Genomic DNA, 25,140 nt, shown 5'->3' on the forward strand with positions numbered 1-25,140 from the left:
TGGCAGACGCATGGAAATGCCCCCGTGGGCGCCATGGCGCCCGCGGGCACCGTGTTGGGGACCATGGGTCTATCCCAATACACACACCATCCCAACAGAGAGTAGGGAACATGCTTCCTAGTGCTGAGGAGCCCCCAAATGACTGACTCTAACAAGGAGACTTGCAGGAATTCTGGAGAAGAGATCGTGCTCTCCAAGATGCTAATATATGGGAAACACCACCTGCACTCTATGGAGCAGAACACCAGCAGCAAAGCATCTCGGGGTATTCCCTTGATATGATGCCTGGGCTATTATGCTTTCGCTGATGTTCTTCTGTATTATGCTCCTCCTTGCAGTGGTCACTTATGGGCCCAGAACATGCTGAGTGCAGCCTCCACTTCCCCCAAAAGAATATCTCTCTCATGATGTACTAGCAAAACCAGAGGGTTTGGAATGAATTCAGTGGAATTCAAAATACCTACATGAAAAAGGTCATTGTAAAGCAAACTCGGTGTCCCCTAGCTGGCTGGTTACAAACCCTTCTACCTTTAAGAAGCTCACACGCCTTGCATCAAGGATATGACAGAGTCTGGATTCTTTTCTGGGTCATCCTCTGGCATCCATCCAAGGTAACTTAGGTGTGAGTGTTGTCCTCAGAGGCTGTTATAGTAGTCCATGAGTATTCAATGGATGGCACTTAGCAGCAAGAAGTGACGTGCACCATTCTGTCCTAATGCCATCTGAAGTCCTAGGGTAGAATACCTAGGACTCCCTGCTGAGGACAGAGCAGCAAGTCTCTCCCAGTCAGGAGAAGTGCTTCTCCCACAGCTGGGCAGCTCTGTGCACGGCAGCCCTGAGTCCTTGGGCAGGGCTCATTAAGCAGCTGCAGTGCCATGCTGTTATACAGCTTAGAGCAGTGTTTCCCAATTGGTGCTCCGTGGAACCCCAGAGTTCGGCAAAGCGAAAGTAAGGGTTCCGCGAGAATGCAGCATTGTCCCGCCCCGTCTTAGAGACACAGCATTTTGCAGGGTTTTTTTGCTCAACCAATTCTGGCGGGGCTTTTTTTTTTTTTTGCTTGCCAAATTTTACTCTGGGAACCCTAGTGGTTCCTTGAAATTATTTTAAGCTGAAAAGGGTTCCATGGCCAAATAAAATCAGGAAACACTGGCTTAGAGGGAACCTTGGTATCATAGGTGTTGCTGGGTTAGTTGGTGGTTTTATTTTTTAATTAACCAAAGTTCCCTCTTAACATAAAGTTTGAAAGTTCTATCATTAAAAGCTTTTAAAATTTATTTTTGATTTGATCATATTAAAACACATTCTGACTACATTTTTGTCTCTCTTGGGTCTACTTAACTCAGTAGAACAAAGGACTCTGGTTTTGGTTAACAGTTGTTACACGATACTAATGTCCTCCCTGAATGAAATGGCTCATATCATTTTGCCCAGATTTGTGCCAAGAATAGTTTTAAGTATCTTAGGCATCTCTTAAACTAATATCATCAGACTTTAAGATGACTGAGATTTTTTCATGGTGTGATAATGTTGAAATGATATTATTGCTCATTACAGATATCGATATAAATTTAACATCTTATGTATTATCAATTCTAAAGGTTTCTTGTATGTATATTTTGCCTTGACTGAGCCCCAATGAAGATATTTTGAAGACCAAATCCATATTGTGCATCTGCTGATTCAGAAAAAAACAGCAGAAATGGAAATCTCAATAGTTTTATGGTGATTTCTAAAAGTCTATGTTTTAGAACAAACATTCACATACAAAGCACAATTTTTCAAACCTGAGCATCTTAAATTATCTAAAAGCTGCACTGGGACCTTCAAATCAGCATATAGTGTAGACATGCAAATCCCTGCTCTATAGGTTTGCTGTCGGTGCCAGTTTGAGCATTCAGTGGTGGGATTTGGACACACTTATTAAAGCATTAGCAATTTCAGATAGTATTAAGAAGTTGGGTCTAATTCAGCAGAGACCATTCCAAGTCCTTGCTCATCTGTATTTCAGTTTTCAAAATGAAGATCACATTAGACTAGTGAGAAACTCCTTCAAGAGATACTGAGCACTCCACTCACCTGTACGTGCCTCTGGGCTGAATCTTAGGGAACCTTTCCATTTTCATTAACTTCAGTGGGAGCTTTGCTTGAATGAGGGGAAAAGCCTCCAAGAATCTTCTCAGGAGCAATAAAAAAAGAGCTCACATTAAAGCTTGGGTGGAATAGATTGATTTTAGAAAAGAGTTATGATACCTTAGACAATTGTTGCTTAGCAAGTGTAACCCCTGGAGTTCCGTGGCAGAAGTAAAATAAAATTTTGGCAGACTTCAGTAAACTCCGCATCACTTCTTTGGTTTTAGCAACATAAGGGCTGTCCGAGAAATGGTCTGTCTGCATTTCTCCACCTGGACCATCCACGGCCTTACAGACATTTCATCAGCATTGGCTTTTCACAGTTCTGTGCCCAAGACATCCCTTGTTCTTTCACTGCTCTTCCTGCCGGAAATATCACAGCAAAGAGACAGTTTGGCCAAAATACAATGGAAACATTCAGTGGACCCACTGAGAATTCTAAACCATGATACCCCACTGCAACCTGTTTTTAGTCTACATGGCAGTACCATTTACCTAAAAACCACTCATCCATTTCTATTTGGTTTGGATATGGATTCATATGTGCATTTAGTATTGCAGGCTGGAACTTTGCAAGAAGTTGTTGGTTAACTTCTATCTCATTCGATTGGTGTGGCTCAATAAAACCTACTCTAGATATAGGAAAAGTGGGAATAGCACTCTGGCAGAATAATAAGGATCTGATACCAGTGAGCATTAAGGTGCCAATCCAATATTTACTTCAGGCATGTGAATAACTCCCTCTCAGTTCCACTACTGTTCATATGTTTAAAGTGAGTCATGGGCTTCAGTACTCTGCTGGATCAGGGCCTATGGGCAGAGCTTTAAGAGCATTCAAATTAAGGAAAAAGTTTAGGCTGTGATTTATGTTGTTTATCCTGAGTTACTTCGGTAACAAAGCCGGCCCCCTCAAAAGGAAGTCAGCTCTCTCTCTTACCAGGTATGAATTAGCCTTAGTCTGAATTTACTCATCCATACAGAATATGGTACATTTTGGAGAGGTAGCCATGTTAGTCTGTTTCAGCAATAACAACAAGGAGTCTGGTGGCACTTTAAGGACTAACACATTTATTAAGGTTTTAGAGCATAAGTTTTCGTGAGCTACAGCTATGATGCATTGACCTTTCCTCTAGTTTCTTTCTTTGGCTTATTCAATGCCTTGCATACTTACAGTGGAAATGTTTCTGAAGCAAAGCAAATATAAAAGAGCCCACTAACCAGTATGGCTATTAGTTCCCATCCCACTAAGCTTTCATGGAATTCAAGAGGATTAGGATTGTAAGAGACCTCAGGAGGTCATCTAGTCCAACCCCGTACGCATAGCAGGATTAACCCTAACAAATTCCTTTCCTTCATTCTTATGGTGCAGAAGCAAATGCTACCAATGCTTCAGAGATGGCGGCAAGGGGGTAGAACTGGGCCAACTCTTTTTTTTTTTTTTTTTTAATTTTGTAAATGTTCATTCAAGATTGTAAGGTACAGTAAATTCCATACCCAATTCTCGCAATGAAAAATTTTGCCCATGTTTTTATTTTCTTTAATTTTTGTATTTGAATAATCAACAATATGATTATAAGTCAGAGGAATTAAATCCTTTTCATTTAAAGACTAATTCTGAGTCAGCAAAGCACTTAAGAATATACTTAAGTGCTTTCTTGCTCTTGAGTCAAGGGGGTGGATAGGTCACCACCACTGAATACTAGCTGAATGTGCGTATAAGATGGGAAAGTGAAATATTCCTTCTGTTCTAGGCATAGTTTCTTAAAACAAACTCCTTCACTTGATGAACACACAAGGAACCTCCTCCCTGGTACCAAAGAAATCACTTTGCTATCAAATCAACAAAACTGAACAAAAGGCCAGTGATGAAAAATTTAAGTAGGAGCAAGGAAATAACGGTGGGGTTTTCAGCCAGGCTCTTGGGGGAAGCTTGCTGTTTAAACATACAATTGTAGAAATAAAATACATAACTGTATGCATAAAATAACTGTACAAATCCTTCAGACACACACACATAAGGTAAAGGGAAACGTGTGGGTTTGTATCCTTTGGCAAAACTGACTAGCCAGCATAATTAATAAAATAAATAAAACAACCATAGTCAGGCATTTCTTCATGCTCTGACTTTTTTAATAATGCATCACATTTTAGTACCATCTTTCACAGGGTTGTTTGATCTGAGGTTGTTTTACACTCGATAGATATTTATTTACTTGGATTGGTATAAAACAGGTGCCTATCCCATATGCTTTAAGCAAACTTCACATGGCTTAAAAAGCCAACATCATGAACAGCCAAGCCCTACTAACACATGGCAGCACAATGTAAAATACAAGGTAGATAAACCTCCTACTGAAAATAAAGAAACTGAGGTATAGAGATAATGGTTCAAAATCCTGCTGGAAAGGTACAACAAGTGGGGTTCCACATGGGTCTGTTTTGGGACCGGCTCTGTTCAATATCTTCATCAATGATTTAGATATTGGCATAGAAAGTACACTTATTAAGTTTGCAGGTGATACCAAGCTGGGAGGGGTTGTAACAGGATGAAGTTTAATGAAGACAAATGTAAAGTGCTCCACTTAGGAAGGAACAATCAGTTTCATACATACAGAATGGGGAGCAACTAGCTAAGAAGGAGTACGGCTGAAATGGATCTAGGGGGTATAGTGGACCACAAGCTGAATATGAAACAGTGTGATGCTGTTGCAAAAAAAGCAAACATGATTCTGGGATGCATTAACAGGTATGTTGTGAGCAAGACACGAGAAGTCATTCTTCCGCTCTGCTCTGCTCTGGTTAGGCCTCAGTTGGAGTATTGTGTCCAGTTCTGGGCACTGCATTTCAAGAAAGATGTGGAGAAATTGGAGAGGGTCCAGAGAAGAGCAACGAGAATGATTAAAGGTCTAGAGAACATGACCTATGAGGGAATGCTGAAGGAATTGGGTTTGTTTAGTTTAGAAAAGAGAAGATTGAAGGGGGACATGATAGCAGTTTTCAGGTATCTAAAAGGGTGTCATAAGGAGGAGGGAGAAAACTTGTTCATCTTGGCCTCTGAGGATAGAACAAGAAGCAATGGGCTTAAACTGCAGCAAGGGAGGTTTAGGTTGGACATTAGGAAAAAGTTCCTAACTATCAAGGTAGTTAAACAATGGAATAAATTGCCCAGGGAGTTTGTGGAATCCCCATCTCTGGAGATATTTAAGAGTAGGTTAGGTAAATGTCTATCAGGGATGGTCTAGACAGTATTTGGTCCTGCCATGGGGGCAGGGGCCTGGACTCGATGACCTCTCGAGGTCCCTTTCAGTCCTAGTATTCTGTGATTAAAGGGTGAGGGTCATATTTAGCAAGTGAATTTCCTCCAGTTTAGAATGTTTGCATGTTTGTCTAGAAACAGACTAAGACCATTCATCAATTCAGAACTCCTTCAAAGGGTCAGATTTGAGAGGGAATTCAGAATAAAAGAAAGGTTGTGTTGTCTTTAAAAAGTATTCTCCAAACGTCTAGACACGGTGTGTGTAAAAACTGTGGTTCTGGAAGTGTTTCAAACTCAGCTCTCAAAAAAGGATGTTTCTGATCTTTCACTTCTTCTGTGTAAAGAGGGATCATAACTTTTCTGTTGGAATCTGGCAGTTAATCAGGCAGAATTACCCCAATGCAAGATGTGGGAGTGGAGGGAGAAGATGGAGACAAAAAGAGGAACATTTGTCTTCTACCACCTGAGTATTGTAATTAGAAAGCCATAGTAATCTGTAAGATGGTACAAGAGAATCAACCAGTAAGAAAAGGAAATATGCTTACTATTGAATGGCAGGTTTGGTTTGAGTAGGATTTTTTTTGTTTATTTAAGGATTTCAATTATTAGAACATACTTATGTGAAACAGTATCAAAATGACATGTATTTATGGTGTGATGCATATTTTACTTGCACTATCACATGGATACATTGTTTTGCTAATCAATAACAGCATAAAATGTCTTCTTTTAATTACACTATGCCATTTTCTACTGTGAGAGTCAATTCTCCAGAAGAATACCATAAGCTTTATTTCCTGGTGTAAATGCTCTCAATACTTATAGGCTGTGTCTAGACTGGCAAGTTTTTCCGCAAAAACAGCTGCTTTTGCAGAAAAACTTGCCAGCTGTCTACACTGGCTGCTTGAATTTCCGCAAGAACACTGACAATCTCATGTAAGAAATCAGTGCTTCTTGCGGAAATACTGTGCTGCTCCCGTTCCGGCAAAAGTCCTTTTGTGCAAAAGCTTTTGCGCAAAAGGGCCAGTATAGACAGCTCAGATTTGTTTTGCGCAAAAAAACCCCGATCGCAAAAATGGCGATCAAAACCGCGTCTAGATTGGCATGGACACTTTTCCGCAAAAAGTGCTTTTGCGGAAAAGCGTCCATGCCAATCTAGATGCTCTTTTCCACAAATGCTTTTAACGGAAAACTTTTCCGTTAAAAGCATTTGTAGAAAATCATGCCAGTCTAGACACAGCCATAATGTAGATTCCCTAGGAAGAGTCTAAATGGTGCTTCAAATATGCATTTAATTGAGCTGCAAGGATTAGTACATGAAACAACCTGTTCTAGGAGTTTCTTCCATGGTTCAACTCCAAATAGATTATAATTGGAGATGGGCCTGATCCACAACCATACGGACCAATGTATTGAACATTTTGAAGTATAAGTGTTTGGACATCATGGCCTACATATTTGGCTGCCACCAAAAAGTGTCAATCACAGCTCTGAATGGGGAAGGGAGGTCTAAAAGTAACTACGTCAACTCTGAGCTCCCTACATCTTGAGGATGATCTACTTGAAGCTCTACTCTTGGTGTAAACTAGGGCTGGTCTAACAACTGACAACAACTGCAAAGAGTTAATATAGCAGGAAGTCATCAGCACACAGCCATGTCCCAGCCATACCTCTTGGTACAGGAGGGATCACGCTGTAGGTGCCTCTGTGACAGCTCTACCAGTGCCACTGGTTATCTGCCTCCAACACAGTTGATCTTCCTCAGGCTGGCTATTTCTGCTCTAAGGCTGCTTTGCTCTCTCATATGCTGAAGATGTTGCCTGATATCCAGGTCTTTAACCACAGGATTGCCTCTGTATCAAATCTAGACCTCATAGACCACCTTCCACATTATAAGTTGGGTGCTTTTTTACCACATGAGCTATTGTCCGTGATACTGCTCCACAATCACACCATTGAGGAAACCAGGTCAAGGCAGCATATGATTGAGGAAATCTATTTTTAGTGTAACATCTTAATCGGCGCTAGTGTGGACATGTCTGCCTAAACTAGTAATTTCACCAGTGAAGACATACCCTAAGAAGTCTACCACATTTCTAGGATTTAGCTCTCCGAAGTGCTGAATGCCTTGTGAGGGATGGTACTCTCACTGAAGTCCATGAGAGAAATGTTGAGATCCTTTCCCTTTTTCCCTTGGTATTATTGAGTTGAATTCCCTTTGAATTAATCAACTAGTTACAGTTAATTAGGTGCCAAATCCTGCCATCTTTATGCCTTATTCACACAGGTTGTCCCATTGACTTCAAGTTGCCCGAATAAAGATTTGCAGGTTTGGGTCCTTTGATAGTTCTATTATTATATAATTAAAACCCTTTACTCTGCATTTCCTCTGGATTTTCTCAAGTAAACTCCCACTTACAAGAGTGAGGAGAGAGTAAAAGCAGAGTAAAACTCTCAAGATTTAGCCAAGTATCTGGAAGACATGTCACTTAATAGATGGCTTCAGTAACTGAGGGAAGAGTTGGAGAGTCAGAAATTGACAGTAGCATCAGTGACTAGTTCTTTGACATTTTTCTCATCTTGGGTCTGTTTTTAGCCTTGCTGTCATGGCAATGCAATTCTGAGGTTGAAAGCTGTTCCTCGGCACTGAAAATAAAGCACTCTCCTAACTGATAGGCACAAGGAAAAGGGAGAAGAGGCCTGATGTGTTCAATGCAGCCATGAATTGTGATACCTCAGTGTATAATGTAATTTTAAAGTTACCTAGTCTCACGCACGGGCCCAGCCATCAGTGTAGAAGGTCAGAGTAACAGATCTGTGTTATTCTAAGGCTATTATAAACCAGGGAAGTGGGAAGGTGATTTCATATCAGATAAAATGACTGTGGATCTTATAAATTCACTCACAGGATCATTTTTATCTAAATAATATCTACTGCATCACATAAAAAAGAAACTAACTGCAACCATTTTCTGGTATTTTTGTCAAATATTTTTGATTGGATTCCTATGCTTGAATTTCTTAAATTAATGTTTATGTATGTTCAGGGCAAAAATTTCTAGAGTCCCCAAGAATTTTTGCACAAGTGAAAGCACCAGGGAGGAGACCCACTCTCTGATTTTTGTGTCAAACCCACAGACAATGTACGTCCCGATTGGCTGTGTGCACTGTGGAAAATGTTGCCTTGATTTCCCCCCCCCCCCCCTCCACCTGCCCACCAATCTCCCTTTGGAGTTAATGGTATAGGAGGGTGCTCATTAGAACCAGCACATTGGTTGAGAGTCTTTTTAGTAAAGAAAGGGACAAGCCAAAGCAATTACTGTATAGTTTTATAGGATGCTAACCCTTCCCATCTCTACCTCTACCCACACAACACACACACTACCATATTTCAGTGAGTTATATTATGGCAAAGCTGATATTATGACCAGGTCTATGAGAGCAGTGCTTTGCCAATAGACCTGTCCTGCTATGGGACACCAGCAAAGCACTCCTAGTGTGAATGTAGCTTATACCAACCCACCTCTGCTTTTACCTGTATAGCTTATTCCATTCCACAAGCTAAATAAGCATAAGCAAAGCTCTGCCACCATAAGTGCACCTGTACTAAGGGGCATTTGCTTTCAGAGCTATTCTGCTCAGAGATCACATTCCACTTCAACATAGCTCTACCAGTAAAAGTTGGTAGTGAAGATCTGGCCTAAGAAAGTCAAGCATACATGTGAACTCCCAAGATACATTAAAAGCATTTTTTAAACTAAGCCAGAAAGTTTCCCACAGGAATATTAATCTGATGTATCTTGTTGCCCAAATGTTCAAGGTGCCCATCAAAATACACAAAACAAAGCGCTATGATAAGTGTCTGGGAGGAGAGGGGAGGGTTACAAGAAAAGCAGTCAGGGTACCCCCCAGGAATGTAGTGATGCCATGAGCATCCCATTGAGGGCAACATTCTCTCAAACATGCCAGGGTCCTGCTGCAGCCCACTAAGCAGGAGAATAGACTGTACGCTTCTTAGGGGTGGTTCCTCAGTATATATGCACACCCATGTCCCCACAAGTGCCCCCTGGACCAGTGCAGCTCTGCACTGTCCAGTACTGAAGACATGGCCATACAGAAAAGAAGGCAGATCTGTCTTTTGAGAGCTTTCTGTTGCTCTGACGGTGTGTCTACACTGCACAGTATTTTGAGATAACTAGCATTATTTCGAAATAACAATGTGAGCGTCTACACAGCCATTCTGTTGTTTTGGAATAATTTTGAAATAACAGACAACTTCTTCCGAAGTCTGTACACCTCATTCTATGAGGAATAATGCCTGTTCCAAAATAGCTATTTTGAAATAAGGTGTGTGTGGTCACTCTACTGCTGCTCTTTTGAAATTGGCCCTGGTGAGGGGCTTTCTAAATTATTCATCCCCAGTGCCTTCTGGGGCTGGAAATTGAGATGGCATGTCTACATTAGGGAAAAACTTAAAAAACAACACATGGTCTGGTAGCATTTTATAGACTAACAAAACATGTAGCTGGTATCATGAGCTTTCGTGGGCACAGCCCACTTCTTCAGATGACCCGAGTTTTGAGTTTAGGATGTGCTGACCCAAAATAAATAGGGGAGAAAAGAAAGGGAGGAAGGGGGGGAAAAAAAGGAAGGGAGTAGGAAACAAGGAGCAGAGGGTATGAAAATACCAAAGGGAAAAACAAGTAGGCAGAACTGGTAACCTATAAGCACCTAACGATTGGATAGTTAAAAGAAGCAGATAAGGTGAGGACGGGTACTAACGCAAGAATCTACACAGACAAAGAGCAGTTGGCACCTTCATTGAATGTTAGGTTGATAATATCCCAGCCATCCATTATCTCGATTGAGGAAGTTATCCGTATGAGAATTGAATTTGTGTATGAATTGTAATTCCAACCCCTCTCTGTGTATTTGGCTTGTAGAGTTGGTTTGTGACAAGACAGCCATCTGGAAATCTTTTAAAGAGTGACTAGGTAGATTGAAGTTTCTGTAAGTTCCCTTTACGTATATCCGATTTGTGTCCATTAATTCTTTCCCATAGGGACTGTGTGACAGGGTAAAGCAACCTCGTCACGTCCCCGCGCGAATTCCGGGAGCAGAGCAGGAGATGCAGCCCGACCGGCACCGGTGTGCAGGACAGGCGGGGAGGCTGAGACGCACCTCAGCGCGCCCACGAGAGCCGCTGACGTCAGCAGCACGACCATGGCAAAGGGGGCGGGGCACCCAGAAGTGAGAGAAGGAGAAATGGATGCGGGGAGGGATAAAAAGGGGAACGGACTGGATGAGGGGGAGGAGGAGCGGCAAGCAAGAGGTGGAGGAAGGAAGGAGAAGCGGAGAATGTAAAGAGGATGGGAGAGGTAATCAACTCCCCCCCCCCCCCCGGCTGACATGTGGGGGTGGGGCGCGCGACTAGACCCATTGGCGGGGTAGGAAGCAACCCAGGGAGGGCCGTGTAACCCGTGAGCAGGCGAGTTTAGGGGCAACTCCCCACCTGCTACTATCAGGAGCCCCAGCTCCTGGTGTTAGGGCCCTGGGTCGGGGTCTGGAGGGAGGGAGGGCCCGGACCCCCCACCCAGCCACCAGCGCGGCCAACGCTGAATCACTGTTAACAGACCGTGCCGAGTGTGACAAACCAAGGGCCCACGGTGGGCCGGTGTGACAGACTGTTCAGTTTGTCCAATATATATAGCAGTGGGGAGTTGCTGGCATTTGATAGCATAGATCAAATTACTGGATATGTAATTAAATGAGCCTTTGATTTGGGTGCTTATGTTGTTGGCGCCAGTGATGAATTCACTTGTATAGATTCGTGGGTAGAGTTGGCACCACGGTTGATTGCAGCACTGGGTTCCTGGATGCTTATGATGTGGTTCTGTAGAATGGTGACCGGAAAGAATTTGTTTCAGGTTGGGGGGTTGTCTGTAAGCAAGAATAGGCTTTTCCCCCAAGGCCTCTGAGAGCAAGGGATCATTTTCCAAGATGGGTTTCAGATTGTGTATAATGTGTTGGAGGAATCTGAGTTGCGGACTGTAGGTAACAACAAGAGGAGTTCTGTTATTTTCTCGTTTGGGTCTGTCTTGAAGTAGTTCGTGTCTGGCTACATTTTTGGTCCTGTCAATTTGTGAAGGTATTTCAGTTGAAGGAATGCTCTATAAAGATCTTCTAAGTGTTTGTCTCTGTGGGATCAGAGCAAATCTGGTTTTATTTTAGGGCTTGGCTGTATACAATAGATTGAGAAATGTGTCTGGGATGGAAGCTGGAAGCATGCAGGTAAGTGTAGCGGTTGGTGGGTTTCCGGTATAGGGTGGTGGAAATTCGTCCATGATTTAATTGTACTGTAGTGTCCAGGAAGTGGATTTCTCATGTGGACTGTCCAGAATGAGGTTGATGTTGGGGTAGAAGTTGTTAAAATCCTTGTCAAATTCTTCAAGAGTCTCTTTTCCTGCTTCAGACTAATTTTGAGGCTTCCCTGCAGTGTAGACGTGCTATTTCGGAATAATTATTTCAGAAGAGCTTATTTTGAAATAAGTGTGCAGTGTAGATGTACCCTGGCTCTTACAGAGCTAAACCCATATCCATTCAGGGATGGAGAGAGGCCAGAAAGACAGGAACCACAAGTGATGGCTCCTTTCTCGTGCTCACAGTAGCTGCTTGATAAAACATGACCCATGATCCCTAATGTCTATTAAAACACTAAAAACATTAACCTTTATATTAAAAACCTTAGGCTTTTTTCCAACGTAATAAAGTAAAGATAAAGCTCCCTTTCTAGCCTGAGCAGAACATCTGCAGTTATAATGCAACCTACAACTCTTATTAGGGGCAACATAAGTCTGTAACAGACCAGGGCAGCTTCTTGAATCATAAAAATCAGGGTGTTTTATGGTGCTACTTAAAGCTATAATACTATGGCTTTACATAAGTGGTATCCCCATAAAAATAAAACATGCAGCATGTTTTTTCTTCACTATATAAATATATAAATGATGCTTAACTAAACATTGCTGATATTGATGTAATTCTAACAGTATTTCGGGTCTGGCTCACATGGGGGCTGATATGAACAGCAGCAAAATAGAACCAGCCCCAGAATATAAAATGGACACGTTTTATTCAGAATATAAATCTGAACAAGATCTGGATCATTACCTGTGCTACTCGGGTTGCCAAAGTAACCTCGGCCATCCAGCTCCTATTTACATACCACATGATTCTATCACCATGGAGATCCAGCCATGTGATTTGCAGACATGATTAAGCTTCTGGCTCCTCAGACGCACCACACCAGGCTCGGGAGAGGAATTAATTATGAGTAAGGAATGCTCTTCCAGCTCTGTATCATAAAAAAAAAAAAAAGCCCACATTGACTCCTATGACAGAAGCATAAACTTCCACTGCCATAATGTTTGTTGCAGACAGAAGACGAGGAAGACATAAATAAAAGAAAAGAAAGTTTTAAAATCTTCCCAGTGAATAGCATCTGCCTTACTAGAATATCAGGCGTGGTAAGCAAACTCATCTCAGTATATGTCCTCTAAAAGAAGTATCTTTTGAGGCATAATATTTATTAAACCAATAGCCCAGCAAGTATAATCTAAACATACCAGATGGCAACCTTAGCATCAGTCCAGAGATTCATGGACTTATTATCCCCTCCTACTTCCCTTTCTGGTACACCCATGCAATCTGTCTGTCAGTGAAACTGAATGGGTTTAACTTGGAGCTGAATTTATCCTTATATGTTAAATATATGAACCTTCCCTAGTGAAGCAGCTGGCATTTCCCCCTCTGCACATAACACATCCAAACCACTGTCCAGGAGAGCCTTACACTGCCCCTCTGAAGTAATTAAACGCTCTATCCATTCTACAGAATAAGGCTGACCGGATAAATAGCGACCCCACTGTGAATCAGTGACAGACCAGGAAACAGTCCCAGACCCCTTCTCTAACCATGTGGCAGAACTTGCTTTCGCATCGTATTAGTTCCTATAAAGCACTTTTCATCTGTAGATCTTAACATACTTCAAAAAACAGGTCAGTATTGGGATCCTGGTTTTAAGGATGAGGAAACTGCCACTGCTAGGCCTCCCTGTGTCTCAGTGCTAGGAATAGAGCTGTTCCTGAGTCCCACTCTAGTGCTTTACTCACTAGGCCAAACTGCTCCTGTTGGCATGAGATCATGACATATTCTGCTAATTTTTTCACTTTTCCTGCTATTTTATATCACTACATAGTCTGTGGCTTTCTCTTTCCTTGTAACACATTTTTTAGTTCAACAGAACACCCTCCTCTAGCTACATACTTAGATGACTCCCATCACCATAGTATCAGAATGACTTTCACGATTCGTTCTCTCAACACCTGAGTGAGGTAGAACAGTGGCTCTTAGCTAGGAATATACATCGCTCTTGTGAAGTGCTAGTGAAGTCAGTACAAACTAAAATTTCATTCAATTACTTGTTTGTATCCCTCTACATTGAGGTGAGCAATAAGCAGTCCAAGGGCCAGATGCAATTCACCAGGGTTAGCCCCTGGCAGGTCACCAGCTGCTTTATTTACCTGCACATCTGAAGGTACGGCCACTTGTAGCTCCCATTGGCTGTGAATCACTGTTCCCAGCCAATGGAGCTGTGGGAAGCAATAAATGGGTACACAACGCTTCCTGCAGCTCCCAATGGCTGCAAATGGTGATCGATGGCCAACAGAAGCTGCGAGCAGCCATTCATGGTGTCACGCAGATAAATAAAGCATCTGGCAGGCTGCCAAGGGCTAACCCTGGTGAACCTTATTGCCCACCCCTGCTCTACATACTGTACTCTGACATAAGTACCATATTTATATTCCAATTGCCGTATTTTATAATTGTACTGTAATAATCCAAAAGTAAGCAATTTTGCAGTAACAGTATGTCTGCAACACTTTTTTGTATATTTATGTCTAAGTACATTGTAAGCAAGTACTTTTTAAATGCAGTGACACTTGGGAGCGTGCAAGATAAAATAGATTTCTGAGAGGAGTGCAGCAGTCTGGAAAGCTTGAGAGCCACTGCGGGTAGAGAACTATTATTTCTCACTTGCTGATGAAGAACCTGAGGTGCACAGAGAGGTTAAATGACTTGCCCAGGATCACCTAAGAAGTCTGTGACAGAACCAGGAACTGGCGTTCTTTGGTATTTATCCATAAAACTATCCTTCTCCTTTTATTCTGGGCTGTGGGATTTGGGATTGAGTTTTGTTGATTTGTTTTTTTAATAACAAGCAGAACTGAAAATGTGCACCTCTGTTAAATCTACATTGAATGTGTTCCTTTTAGCAAAATTCATTTGTCTCTTGGCCAGACTATGTATTATATATAATATTTTAAAATATCCCCTTTCTTGCTCTCTCCTGGGATCCTGAAACAGCCAAGCATCTGCTGGCAATAATCAGAGACCTGTTTAGCTATGAAGCAAAACTATGGTCCTGCCTCAGATGGTTACATGGTTTAGGTTTATATTGTTGTAGCATACTTCCAAAGGCTGTGTTTATTCTAGCTGATTTCTTGCCATGTTTTCCAAGGGTATATGACTGGCACAAAGAGAATCTCAAGACAGCCATTAACATTTGCACAAAGCTTAGTGGCGCACCTTATTATTCCTGTCTGGTTTTGTGTTAGAGGCTATTACTGATGTTATATAAAATAACTGTGAGATATAAAATGGTGGTATTACTATTTATTCCTTATTTGTATTGCAGTAGTGTCTAAAGTCCACATTTAGAACTGGAGGTGGGCATCATGACACCATATAGATATAAAATGAAAAGATAGTGTCTGCTTCAAAGAGTTACAAGCATAGTATAGGAAAGGATACAACAACCAGCTGATAGGAGAGCACTGTGTACTGGTGAAATGATGATTGTGGTACCAAGCAATGTGTCAGCCTAATATTGTAGGCATAGTAACAGAAGTGACTGAAGGAGAAATTTGAAGACCATTAAACAGCCAGTATTAATGGCCTCTAAATTAGTGACTTTGCATATTTTTATGGGGCGCTCCAGTTCTGCACAAGTGGCAGCATGGGAGAAAGTGTGTGTTTGGACTTCTAGGTGATAAAGACAGGCCTTGTCATAGAAGACAATGATTGATGGCTCAGTAGCATATAAGAGGTTATAAGTAGTGGAGGGATGTGCTGTGACAGTCCGTAAATGTGAGGACAACTTGTTTTGTGTTGGATGCAAGAAGTGGGGGGAGTTGGTGGAAGGGAAGCAAAGCTGGGATGGTGAACCTAGCAGATGTTCTGTGCAGGAAAGCTTAGAAGGATAAAAGAAGGGTGGATCTAGATGGTATTTATCAAGACCGTGCAGTCAGATGTTGTAGTAGTCAAGGCATGACAAGGTGAGGGTTTGGATGAGTAGTTTTGCTGTGGAAATGGGAAAGACTGGATATTACAGAAGCAGCAACATTTAGATGAAGTGCGAGTATAAAGAGATAGCTGAGTTAGGTGCTGGGTTACAAAAAAAAAAGGGTGGTGTGATCCACAACACTCCCTGTGGGATGAAAATTGCATTTTCTCATATCCTGATGGAGGTGGTGGCTACCATCTCACTGAAATGTGAGATTAGTGCTTATATAGGCAGAACGGTTGTCCCATGTCCCCGGCTATCTTAAGACTACTGAACTGATGGGAGGGAACTGGCCAGAAGTGTGTTTACGCAGAAAAGTAGAAGGTTTCTGACAGTCTCCCATTAGTAGTGAGGGCAAGGAACCTAATTGACTTTAAGGAAGAACTGTATCAGTTCATGGAAGGGATTATATGATGGAAGCACCAGCAATAGCAGGAGGCTGGACTTGGTAACCCAAAAGGTTTCTTCCAGTCCTGTGTTCTTAACTAATTCCACTTGTAGGCTGGGCCAAATTCAAAGCAGGAATGGACAGACCTATTGAGAATCAGTCAACACTGGCCAAACCTTCATCCACTGCCCCAATGACACTTTTGTTAAGATTCATGAAAAGTTCAGAGAACCTCACCAGCCTTTGGCACAAGGCTGACTTTGTGAAGCTTGGACACTCTCTTGGTGGATAATTGTCTTGTGGATGAATATCTAGTTGGGACCACTTTAAGGGACTGAAGGAGGCGGCGGAAGCAGCTATGTGATCGTATCCAGCAACTTCTTCTAGTTCATGGTGGAGTACTAATATTGAGGAAACTGCACTAAGAGTTAGGGAAGAGGTTACAGGCTTAGTCAGCTTGTCACTTGAAGAGGGAAAGAGGTATTCATGTCCTCTGGTAGGGTTTCTCTCCAGCCTCCTGACGAGTAATCTACACTAGGACACCCCAGGAAATGGAATCTGTATTATAGATAATTAGCACAAAACTCCTCCATCAACCCAAAGTAAACATGCCTCCTTATAGGAGGAGGTGTGTATGGAGGGAGGAGCATATGAAAGGCTTAACGATGGCAAGTTACAACCTGTGGATGTCAGTTTGAGCCATTGGCTGATGTTTGCCCAGTGAAGGGAGAAGCATACTGAATCATGCCTCTGTAGCAACAGCCTCCTATTCCCACAATATAGAGTGTCTTACTGGGCATGTTTACACTGAATCTGAGAGCAAGCCTCCCAGCCTTGGTCCACATACTTGTGATAGCAGAGCTTGCATTAGCCCTGTGTAAGCGGTGACTTGCCATTGCAGCTTGGGTAGGAATTTGGGGTCTCAGGCTCATTCCCCCTCAGCCTTTCAGAACCTGAGTTCCCACATGCTCTGTAGACATCACCAAAAGTAAGTTTTATAAAATCTATGGTTACTGTTGAGCTGATCAGCTTCATTTAGGATGACAAAACTATTTTATTTTGATGAACTCAGAGACATTTTCTCCCGTGATATGCTGCATGTGTTATCTTTGTACCAAACATTCACATTACTAACATGGATCTAAAGCCCCCTTGGGTGTTACGTTGTCACAGGGAGCAATTTAATGTTCAAATGGTGCCTGCTATTGCTTTGACTTGAATATGTTTCTGTATTCAGCTACATGGAGATTTCTTTCTAAGTTACCCAAGGGCTTGTTCCTTAATTTGAGCACTATAACAGAGGGAGCCTTTTGATTCAAATAATATTCAAAAGAGGATTTTACAAGACACACTTGATAATTATGTTGCGTTATTCATTGTTTCACAGGCAAGCTGCACTTAATTTTCACTCTGCAAAATGATACCAGAGATAATTAGAAATGTATTTTTTCCATTTGGATAGCAAATTATTAAACATTTACTGTATAGGTAGCAAGTCAATTGCTTTGGTATACTGTAATGACTGTGTGCACTTAATGAAATTCCAAAGGAAACTGAATATTAGCAAACCTCAATGAGCACCTCAGCAGAGATGATTGCTGGAGCTTGTTTTCAAAATGCAAAATAGCTGATGGGCTTGAGAGGATAGAAAATAAAGAGGCAGAGATGGAGTAATGATTCTGGATTATTTGCTCTAGGCATAAAATGTCCTTAAACCGTTAGAACCAGATTAGGAAAGCATCGATGTTCAGAAAGGCTACTTCAGCATATGCTTGAATTTGAGATTTAAACACTTTCCTGAACTGGGATCTCACCAAAATGCATAAATGAAGCACTAGCTGCAAGAAAAACAGCTCCCTCAATTCCTCCTGTTTTAGTAGCAGTTGAAGATGCTGAACACATTAAAAGGATTGATCCATAAGTACAAGGAAAGCATTGAAGTCTAAAACTGGATGGAAAATGTGAGGTCAAGGCATAGGATGGATGCAAATAGGATAGGCATAGGATAGGATGCAAATAAAATGATGTTAATGAAAAGATGTCCTTATTTTTGTCAAATTTGTCAAGGGAAACATTCAACTTTTTCCCTGAAAAACTATACCGAGGAAACTAAAAACTGAAATTTTGCAGCTGAAAAATAACAAATCCCACTAGCAATTTTCAAACAAAAATTCAAAATTTTCAGGGAAGTTCTACAAAATGTTTTGTTTCAGTGAAAACCCATTTGTTTATTTCAATGGAATATTTTAAACCAGCTGTGCCAAGGTCCCTGAGAATGCAAGGTTAAAACTATATTACGTTTCAAATCACCGTGTCAATAATTCTCACAATTTGACAGTAGATTGTGAAGTTATTTTTTTTCCATGGTAACATTCCTGGTTTTCCAAGATTGTAGAGTTCCTGAAACTTATATAATTGCAACTACATTTTTAAAATCAGAAAATGAAACTACTAATTATGTCTGATTTGAGTGACTGCCTCTAACTAAACCTATGTTTAACCTTGCACTTCTTCTAATGAAGAGATGCATTCCAAGTGAATCAGGAACTGAAGTTTTGCAGGTGTGGTAACTGTAGCTGAACATTATTAATAAAATCCTATTTGAGTAGCCACACTGATATAGTGTGATTCCTGAAAGAGGTGGAATGACTACAAGGAAATTGGTTCCTTAGTTGCATTATGTTCTCATTTTAGAACTGATAGCAATAAAGTAGAGCAAGATAATTACTTTAGCAACCTTTTAAAAAGTCATTATTTCTAATCAGAAATAGATTCCATATTTTTATTCATGTTCAAATAGAGAGACCATAAATGATTGTACTTGAATTGCTTAATCATGAGAGTGCTTTTGAATAATTGGATAGAGTATTGTTCATCACCTACTGAATTATGACATTTTACCTTTTATGTTAACTCTATCTTTTTTTTTTTTTTGGCTAAATTCTTAATTTGTTTTTATATATAATTGCTTTCAGGGCTTTCATTAAAGAGTGATTACAGTAAAATCATCCCAGACACCATAATATGCTTCAGTATGCTAGTCACTGGAGAAAAATAATTTTTTTTGGTTCCTGTGTAATAGTGTGCAATTTTAATGAAAAAGTATTGCAGTTCTAACATATGAGTTGTTTTGCTACTGGGCTTCAGCACAGCTAATGGGATATGGTTATAAACCCTTTTGTTGTAACGAAAATCCAACAGATTCAAAGTATTGATAGATGGAAATATACAGTAACAATACTTTGTATTTCTACTACTTTACTGTACATCTTCAAAGAACTGTAATATGTTTGTTAAGCATATGTAAACTCTATATTAATTTTCTTTAGACAAGTTGCTTGGAACTCTATTGATTATGGCAAAGTTATTGTAATTATAACTGTTATAAAATGGATATTCTTTTAAAACTTCCTGTGGTGATTTTGAAGGGTGGGCTGTTTAACATTTAATTACTGTGCCTTCCACTTTGGTGTATTCTGGCATTAGCTAACATCAATATGTTAATTCTATTAATGTCAACAAGATACACGATTAATGACTCCAAAATTAACTCAAGTTCCTCAAAACTTATGGCATCAGAATATGCTGGACTTTGGGGTTTTGTGCCGTAGTCAAATGATAGCGTAATTTGAATCATACTCCTATTTTCCCTACAATTTAAGAGTATACTAAAACTGGTGAATCGTCCAAAAAATCAGCCACATAAAGGCTTACGCATTGGATGTGGTCTGGGAGAGAGTGGATCTGTGTGTGATTCTTTTTTATTGCTCGTGTAAGAGACCAGAGACGGTCACCATGTGCAGTACAAGGGTTTTATTAATTAAATGGTGGTTAAATGGTTTTGGGTTTTGACACTGTGAAACAGAGCAACATCCTGCTTGCAGTTGCCATGCAATGCCGTATAGCTTCTGTGTTTGCATACAGCTGTAGACACAATCAATCATTGTCAGAATTCTCATTAGCACGAACATCCTTGCCTGGGGAGACGGGAAACAAATGAAGCATTAATGACATTCAGCAGTCCAGTAGGAAAATCAGAAAGCTGTGAAGCAGTACTATGGGAATATGTGTGTGTATGTATAGCAAATGAGATTCACTGTTTCTAAAAGTCCCAAGGTTTTGTTTACAGATATCACAGGAATTAGAGATGGAGAAAAAAAACCACGTTGCTGATCTAATCTAACCTTCTGTCATGCTGGATTCTTCACTAGAGGACATCTTTCCAGCACTTTGTGAAGTCTAATTTTTAAATGTCTCAGATCAAATCTATCCTAATGGATTTTCTAAATTAGAAATCCTGTTTTGAAAATGTAGCATCGTCCAGGTTCTCCCTGAAGAAATGTAGAACTTAGGTATTCAAAAGCACAAACAATGTCTTCTGGTCAATCCCCAGACTTTAAGACCTAAGACTTCTAGCCAGCCTGGATTTCCCATTCACTTTTCTGCTTTCAGTTTGGATGGTGTCTCCATATAATTTTTGGTGTGTTTCTTTGCATAAATAATGTCTGAAGACTCAGCAACACAACATGTTGCTGAACTTCTTCATAAGAAGAATGAGGAAATCTAATTTGGCAAGAGATGAGAGTATTAAATCAGGCAGTTTTCCACAAGCTGCAGTTGTTGATTAAGATAATTGCCTTGGCTCGGGTGAGGAAAGAGGTTCCAAATTCCGGACTGATTGTTCAGTGACGGTGGGTATAATTCACAGCCAAAAGATTGGGGGGAATATGACATTATGAAAATGAAAAGGCTAATAAGTAATAAACAGGACACCAAATCAAACCGTGTTTTTTATGGAGACAACAGGGTGGTCTTGAAGAAGATTTGATGCAGCTGTCAAGCTCTCTAAACCTCCAAAGAACACAGCTGTCATAAAACCTATTTCAGAACATCCTCTGACCTTTAATGCAAATACATTTCTTCCCTTCCTTTACTACCAAGGTCCATTGACAGTAAGTGTTGCCGTTCTCAGTATGCTACATAATTCAGATGGACAGAAATGGCTTTGATCCAACAGCAGCAGTTCTAAGCTCCCAATCAAAATATTCCCCTCCCTGCCTATACCAGGATAGGCTCTTTCACCAGAGGCCATCTCTTAGATATTTTAATTCTGCCTATCTAGGCCTCATTAAGGAATTCTACTTTAAAATGGATGGGATGAGATGACTCGCATATGTGTGTGCATAAATTGAATGAACAAAAATTGTGTTTAAAACAGCTACTCAAGGACATAAACCACCAGTGCAACTCTTGTGAGCTACAATCAGGATTTAACCTTCAATACATTCTCACCTACATCTACCACCTCACAATGCATGTTTCTCCTTCCTCTGCTCCCCCCAGCTACCATTCTCAGAGTGGGGAGCAAGAGGGAAATAGGTTTCTGTGAGGCTGAACTGACATGAGAGAACTCCAGGGGTTCTTTTTATTGCAGTTTCCTACTCATCGGTATCTCCTCCTGCTACACGGGAGGGCATACTTCATATTGTACTTCAAGGCAGCATTGGCAATGGCAGCCTTTCCTTATTGTCCTTGAGTGAATGAAAATGTTGATTTGGTGCCAGCACTAAGCTGTGTAATGTCCCTGTGATGGTCATTTTTCTCTCTGGTGAGCCTCTTGGAGGTCAAATCAATATCACAGTGGTGGTTTAAGCACAAAATATTGTCTGATTTGCTTTTATAAACCCTATCTCTTGACCTATCGCAACGGACACCATTTTTAATATAGTAAACATTCTCTGGCAGCATCTGCAACCCAATCCTCAGTGTTGGAATGAATGTTACCAGGATGCACTGATGTGAAATGGAGAGGTATCCCCACAGGTTGCTCTCATTTGAATAGCTTATAATAAATATCAACAGCTGTGAGATCAAGTGGCAAAAAATGGTTGGTTTGATTTTTTCCTTTCTTAGCACCATGAGGAAACAAGTTGTTGCAGCCTTATGACAAATATGAACTTTTGGCAGCCATAGACTGGAAAGTGTTCTATTTGCATGAGCTTTACAACAGCTTGCTTCATATACTATGTAGTAAATGGAGTTGCATCGGTACAGCTAAGGGCCGAATCAGGCCCATTGGCTAGGCAAGCAAGTTATAAATGATATTCTCATGTGTTGATTTTGGAGTGTGAAATTATAGCACCTTTTTCAAACTTTGTAAAGTTTTTTTTTTTTTAATATTCTTAATTGCTCCACCTGGATCCCATATCCAATATTGTCTTTAGAAACTGTACTGCTCCGTTCTCCTCCCGCCTGCTGTTTGCATTTGCAAGCTACGTAAGGGTATCCTAGAAACACACCTGAACCTTTCTCCAGAGTCTTAAACCCAATACGGTGCATGGGAAAATATGCTAGGAAAGCACTTTTTTTTCAAATTTGCCTTGCTGAATGTGAGGTGGTGCAGATGACAATAAATGTTGTACACCCTTGCTTTTAGCATGACATTTCTGGTGATAAGTTTCAGCTGGTGGGCACATGTGTTTGTTGCTTCCTTTGGTTCTATTCTATTCGTTTAGATTATTTATATTGTTCTGTAGCCTTTTTAAAGAATATATTTAGCTGAAAAGGTGTTAAAAATATAAGAAATTGCTTCTTCTTTAGAGATTCTGTTGGCTGTTCTAGAAAGAATTCCTAGGCTTGCAGAATGTGTCCTGCTCAGTACAGAAATCTGAACAGGGTAGTTGGGCTTACTGGTCATTATATAGTAATTCTAGTGTGGTTCTATGAACACGATTAAAAGGTCAACATTCCACCTTCTGGTAAAAGCATCTGGGATTCCTGAAGAAATAGAAAATTTCCAAAAATTAAGTTACAGCAGTGTAATTAATTGAAACCCCTTTCATATTTGTAGTACATTTGTTTACATTATAAATGTATCCATTCATGTTCTCTCAAATTTTTAAAGTCAAACATTTTCTATTGGGAAGTATTTGGGATGTAGCAGAATTGAGTTCTCTGGTTCCAGTTTTCAAAGATAGGACTGGCATTTAATAAGGGATTTAGGGGCCCAGCTCTCAGTGGATTTCAATAGAAGTTGGTAGCCTTCCTGTTTTAGGCACTTTTAAAGAACTAAGCAAAGACGTTGAAAGTTAACCACCTACATTTATAGTTGGGCCCTAACTGACCACATTAAGTATCCAGGTCTTGATTTATGCCCTTAAATGTAGTGCGAGGTTTATTTGTTCCTGGAGCAATGTTCATTTTCAAACTTGCATGCTAGCCTGTTTAATAATGTAATAAAGCTGTGTCACAGGTGGTAGATCTTATTAACATGTCATTCTGTGTTTTACTTTTTTGCCTCAACACATCCCATTGTTCTGGCAAAAAAAAAAATGAAGTGACAGTGATATGAAACACCATTTATATGCAATGTTCACAGTTACTGAAGTTTCCCAGCATTAAAGTGAAGAAAGTGTCTACTCGTCCAATCCTCGACTATTAAATAATGTCTGCAATTTTATGCATCAGATAGCCAGTAAAACACACACAAACGTAGTATTCCATTTCATCAATACATCACTCCCAGGAGTTCTGAAACTTCATACATCAAAATAAGCTTTTCTCCAACACAGTGGTGTGCCGAGGGGCTTGCTCATATGTACTAATTACATTCAGCTGTTAAATATCTATTTTCAGTTTCAGTAATCTCTGAAGGACACAAAAAATATTGGGAATTTACACTGCTCATACATTAAGGGGTTAAATTATGGAATTAGTCACAACTATGCTTTGCTCCTGCACGCAAAAAAGGGTATTTTTTGAAATCCAGAACATATTAATTGAAAATATGGTGGTTAAATATATTCATGTAGTGCAGTGGTCACCAACCAGTAGATCTTGGAGCCTCTGACAGGTGATCCTGACTGGTCTGGCTGCCAGGCTATCAAGCACAGCACTTCAGCTCCCCACTGTTGCGCACCTCCTGCCCTTTGCCTTGAAGCTGCTGCTTCCCCTCCTCTTCCCCCCCCCCCCCTCCAAGCCTCCTGCTTGAAGTACAGAGCAGGGAAGGGAGAGGAGGGGGTGCTGATGTCAGGGTGCCCCCTCTTCTGCCCTGTATTCTATCTAGAATGGAGGGGGGCTTGGGATTGAGGGAGTTTGCTGGTTGATTTTGAGAGTGGTGTAGAGCCAGGGCGGGGATGAGCCTGCCTTAGCCCCACTGCACCACCATCAAGAAGCCGCCTGAGGTAAGCAATGTCCATCTGGAGCCAGCTCCAAACCCTTACCCCAATCATGAACCCCTCCTACAATCCAAGCCCCTGCCCTAGCCCTGAGCCCCTGGGACCCAAATTCCCTTACAGAGCCTGTTCTCTGAACCCCCTTCTGCACCTCAACTCCCTGCCCCAGGCTCAGCTCAGAGTCCCTCTCACACTGTAAATCCCTTAGCCCAAAGACCAGAGGCTGTGCCCCAACCCTCTTCTCCTACCTGGTGAAAGGGAGGGAAGAAGGGAGGACCGAGTGAGCAGGGTCAGGGCCTCAGAGAAGGTGCACAAAGGAGGTGGAGCAAGGCTATTTGGGTTTGAGGTAGATCTTACATTGCCCTTAAACTCAAAAAGTGATCTTGTGGTTAAAAAGGTTGGAGACCACTGAGTAGTGAATAGAGAGGTGAATACTCGCTGGTTATAATAAACCGATGGCTCTGCCAGACAGTGCACCACGAGCAGGGGCACTCCAGCCCTGCCATCCACAGCGGGCCAGGCCCCCACCCAACCCTATTTAAATGGTTAACCAATCGAACATAAATATTTATCCAGTTAAGTGGTTTAATGGGATTTTACATCTCTGGTAACGAATCTAGTCAGCGAAAACACAGTCTGCTTACAGATATTCTGCAAAGAAAAAAAGAGGCAGAATGAACTTTATCATTGGGAATTACTGACTGATCACTACTTGTAGATGTTAGTTCACAACCCTGGTGACCAGAGTATAATTAGTTATTTGTCTCAGATGGGTAGCCCTGTTAGT

The 25,140-nt window shown here is 41.0% G+C and overlaps 1 protein-coding gene across 1 annotated transcript in view; it reads left to right on the forward strand.

The window, feature by feature from the left end:
• Positions 1-25,140, forward strand: part of VAT1L (vesicle amine transport 1 like) — a 97,673-nt gene that overhangs the window by 64,995 nt on the left and 7,538 nt on the right. The window lies entirely within an intron of this gene.

The sequence above is a fragment of the Pelodiscus sinensis genome, chromosome 12 (assembly GCF_052426305.1).
Source record: "Pelodiscus sinensis isolate ZL-2025 chromosome 12, ASM5242630v1, whole genome shotgun sequence".
NCBI lineage: Eukaryota > Metazoa > Chordata > Testudines > Trionychidae > Pelodiscus > Pelodiscus sinensis.